This window comes from Poromitra crassiceps (genome assembly GCF_964638095.1).
Source record: "Poromitra crassiceps genome assembly, chromosome: 7".
NCBI lineage: Eukaryota > Metazoa > Chordata > Actinopteri > Beryciformes > Melamphaidae > Poromitra > Poromitra crassiceps.
Window position 1 is genome coordinate 46,197,871 of NC_139628.1, and position 5,000 is coordinate 46,202,870.

General features: G+C 48.2%; 1 protein-coding gene across 1 annotated transcript in view; it reads right to left on the reverse strand.

Annotated features, from left to right (window-relative positions):
* The window catches only part of ablim2 (actin binding LIM protein family, member 2), a 131,459-nt gene that overhangs the window by 66,917 nt on the left and 59,542 nt on the right, over positions 1-5,000 (reverse strand). The window lies entirely within an intron of this gene.

Consider the following 5,000-nt stretch of genomic DNA (forward strand, 5'->3'; position numbering starts at 1 on the left):
ACTGTCATAGTAGTATGGCATATTCTGGCTTTCAATCCAGAGTTTTAGTGTCCCATGATGGTGACATTTTCCTCTAAATAATATGTCTGTTGTGCTCCTCTCTATCACTGATTGCCATAACACAATAGTGATGCAACTAATAGTCCTAAAGGCTTTTTCCACCCCCATGCATATGAGGTCAGCACCTCACACACACACACACACACACACACACACACACACACACACACACGCACGCACACACACACGCACACACACACACACACACACACACGCACGCACACGCACGCACGCACGCGCACCCCATTCCAAGAAGCAGACAGCAAACAGCCAACACCCCAGTGAGAACATCACAACCAGCTGCTATTGTAACAAGGCCGATCTGACCGCAAGTCCCCTCAAACATGTGGCTAACAGCGCCCACTTAGCACGCTGACTTCCAGGAGGAAACACATTGGGCCCGGGTTAATAACGACCTGGAGAAACCCTATCGCTGCAAGTCGTGACCTTTTGGGCGTGTTCTGACATCCGGTGAATGTGTGTACTGTAGATCTAAAAAAAAAAAGAGGAAAGAAGACAGTATAATAACGACGTGACTTCCATGGCGTCATTGGATCCAATGTGGACGTGGGAATAATGTGGTTGGCTTGTTGTTTGTGCATGGGGGGTGTGGGGGTCGCTATTTGAACCCGCAGTGGCCGGGGGATGGGCTCTCTCACCGGGGGCAGCGTGCCCCTTGTCGCCTTGCTGTGGCCGGAGAGCCAGGGGAGAGACATCGTGCACCTTGCTGTGGCCGGAGAGCCAGGGGAGAGACATCGTGCACCTTGCTGTGGCCGGAGAGCCAGGGGAGAGACATCGTGCGCCTTGCTGTGGCCGGAGAGCCAGGGGAGAGACATCGTGCACCTTGCTGTGGCCGGAGAGCCAGGGGAGAGACATCATGCACCTTGCTGTGGCCGGAGAGCCAGGGGAGAGACATCATGCACCTTGCTGTGGCCGGAGAGCCAGGGGAGAGACATCGTGCACCTTGCTGTGGCCAGAGAGCCAGGGGAGAGACATCGTGCACCTTGCTGTGGCCAGAGAGCCAGGGGAGAGACATCATGCACCTTGCTGTGGCCGGAGAGCCAGGGGAGAGACATCGTGCACCTTACTGTGGCGGGAGAGCCAGGGGAGAGACATCGTGCACCTTTCTGTGGCCGGAGAGCCAGGGGAGAGACATCGTGCACCTTGCTGTGGCCGGAGAGCCAGGGGAGAGACATCGTGCACCTTGCTGTGGCCGGAGAGCCAGGGGAGAGACATCGTGCACCTTGCTGTGGCCGGAGAGCCAGGGGAGAGACATCGTGCACCTTGCTGTGGCCGGAGAGCCAGGGGAGAGACATCGTGCACCTTGCTGTGGCCGGAGAGCCAGGGGAGAGACATCGTGCACCTTGCTGTGGCCGGAGAGCCAGGGGAGAGACATCATGCACCTTGCTGTGGCCGGAGAGCCAGGGGAGAGACATCATGCACCTTGCTGTGGCCGGAGAGCCAGGGGAGAGACTTTGTGGTATCGTGTTGTGACGGGCCGATTGCATGTTCCTTTGCATCTATATTAAACTAAGCCTGGTTAAAAGCATCCTGATCACGTGATCTCACGTTCTGTTTCACTCTACGTATCAGTCTGGACTCCAAGCCGCCCACAGTCATTTCAGTGGGCGGGAGTACTTACCTTGACAGACAACTCCTTCAGCCAATCAGCGTCGGATCCAGCCCAATTAAAAATCCACTCAGAAAAAACGTTAAAAAAAAAGTATTTTCCGCTGAGAAACTTTGCTGGTGCATATTCTTGTTAATTGTTATTAAGTCTATGCAATAACTGCACTTGCCTCTGTGTAAACTCTACGAACGTTGACGTTACTGCTGGTTGCGGGTTACATCGGGAGCCACCATTACTGTTTTTCCAGCGGCATCCCTGATTGGGCGGTTACTTTGTCAACTACGAGGCAGGTCTTTTATTGGCCCGTGGACTTTGTATTTTCTGAAAAGTGCTGGAGGGCAGACGGGTCTGCAGAATGAAACCGAATGTATATTCATACGATTAGGTTTACCGGGCTACATTAAACTAAGATATTGGCATTATTTCGGGGCGTGGTTATTCATGCAGATAACATTTCTGGTGGGCTGAGAATCACGTGTGGCACATTTCACTTCAGTGCTGTTTGATGCCCGATGGTGTCAAGTTTCTGTTTCGTGATGTCATGCATGTACAGTACAGTAGCGGCGTGAGCTGTGATTGGTCTACTTGGGGACAGACAGACATACAGACAAACCCTGTTCTAGTCGGCTTGGCTACAGCCTGTGGCCACCCCGTAAAAATGTATCTATTTACAACAAGAATGTGATTTCCCATATGTGTGCTTCCCAAATTTTGAGTCACACCTAAATGGAACAACAACTCCATTAAGTTAAGTTAAGTTAAGTTAAGTTAAGTTAGGTTAAGTTAAGTTAAGTTAAGTTAAGTGAGTGATCCTTTCAATTCAATGGAAGGGCAAGGCAGACTGTGCAAAGTGGATAGAGGCCTAGTAGGTTCACAAGAAGGACAAATGACGGGACCAGTGAACCACTGCCCTGCTGTTGGAATTACAGCATGCTGCGTTCATGGCTTATGGGAAAAATAAATGTCAGGATGATTTATAAGTGTTCAAAGTCCAAGTTCTGGTTGAACTCTGCAACAAAACACTAAGAGGGACGTTTTCTGTAGACTTTGTTTGCTCCTGATCAGCCTTTTCACACTTAACACACATACACTTTGTGAGTGATGATGCATTTGAGTTCTTTACAGCTTTACCACGTGACTGTTTGGTTCTGATGACATCAGAATTCAGAATTCAAGATCGCATAATAGTATTACCATCTGAAAGCTGGGTGAACAGTAATGTGTAATATTATTCACCACCTGAAACAAAGAGTATAGAAGCCATAGAGATGAAAGTCTGGAGCTTTTTTTTACCGCAGCGCTGTAGCCATTTTGGACTGAAAGTGCCTCCTTGCACCAATGGGACAACAGCACAGAACCATCGCAGAGAGACACACCATGAGCGTGAAGAACACAGGCCATTTGGGTAGAGAATATGGCACTTTATAGGCGAGACGTTTTACTGGCGTCATTACGGTAGTCCCCTTCACGCCAAAATGGCAGAGGCATAGCTTTGCTAGCCTGGGTAAACCCAGCCTCCACGTGACCTGCTCTCAGACCTGCTCTCAGTCACTACTGGTACTTTAGTGACTCAGATCAGGTCTGAGATCAGGTCTGAGAGCAGGTCACGTGGAGGCTGGGTTTACCCAGGCTATAGCTCTGCTGCTGCGTGCTGCTGATGTTGCAATGGAACGACCTATTAGCTTTCACTTCTTGGCAATGTAAGTTCTTCGCCTGAAAACGGAGGTGAATGGTATTTTCAAGCAAGAAACACATATTTACTATCTTTCCCATAGGACATGAATGCAGCATAATTGGCTATATTTTGGGCTGGCAGCCACTACAGCTACTATGAGGAAAAGACAGCTTTATAGAGCATAAAACCGAGCATAATAAAAAACATCCAGTTCTCGTCTTTGCGTTTGTGTGTGTTTATGTGAATGTGTCAATGAAAGAGAGGCTGGAGAGACAGATAGAAGAACATTTGCATGGAAGCCTGCCTGCTTGGGTGTGTCTGCATGTGTTTCACTGGCGGCTGAGTACTCCCCGCTGCCTTCAAATGCTCGTGCGATGATGTGATGTATTCCCCGCTGCCGTCAAACGCTCGTGCGAGCGAGAAGACAGATTAGGAGGAGGGGGGTGGGGGGGGGGGGGTGGGGACGTCTGTCTCGGCCGTTTTGCCACGTCTCACCATCGGCTTAAAGGCGTCTGAGAGGCAGACATAACAGGATGCAAAGAGCCAGACACAAGTTACCTAAATAAAACACACTTCCTCCATCGCCACTGCAAAGCTCGGTGTTGATAGCTGCTGCCGCGAAAACATCAATTAGTGTTCGTTAAAGGCTTCGGCCCTTGAAGCTACAGCGCAGGACCTAAGTAGGAGGAGTGGTGGGGTGTGTAGTAGTAGTAAATACCAAGGTGGGTAAACTCACACCGCCGACATAAACAAGCATTAACTTTGTTTGCTTAGAAGAGAATAGCATTTAGCAATTTCATATATCATTTAACAAGAGATAAAGTTAATGTAAAATCTCAAACAGATTAGATTCTTTAGAATGACAAATCTACTTCCTGGTGTAAATGATGTCACCAACACCCAGGTTTTAATGAATGGTCTGAAAGGTATTGTTGTTTGACCACATGCACTTTTTGGCTGATATGGGTTACATCATACCTAATCTCTCAAGACAGATTTTCAATTTTCGTGAAAATCTGTCGGCATGGTCGACTAGAATCGGGATAATAGCGCTCCTAATAGTAGCGCAAGCGGGTTGGTAAAATTCGCATAAAGGGGTGCGGCCGGGCGAGTTGAGTTCCGATTCCGGTTATTTGGGTATTGATACGAGCTTGCCCCCAGAGGTTCAAAAAATAATTTATTTATTTTTTAACCAATTGATTCCCAGATTGCATCAACCCCAGTTGTAGGTTTATATGCATATCGTTCCCGAGTGTATTGTGAGTACCACCCTTATTTTACAGTATACCTATAAAAGTAGACAAAATGTTTGCAGCCCTAATTAGCATCTAAAACTCATGTTTAGGTGTTGCATATTGTCAGTGTTGAGTGAAGAAAACGTTTAACTCTTCACTGACTTTAACAATGCAACTGTGTAGAATGTTGAAGAGGTTGGTTGTGTTTTACTATTAGCACTCCACCAGGAGTAGCTTGATATCAGGCCAACACTAACGGGGCTAACATTAACTCAACATGAATTCAATCCCCTTGATCGCCTGGTGTTAATGACGCATGGCTAGCAAAGCGTTGATGCTTCCCCTCTTCAGATCTGGCGCTATTAGCCCGCTGGCTAACACCCAGGCTGGGTGTAATACA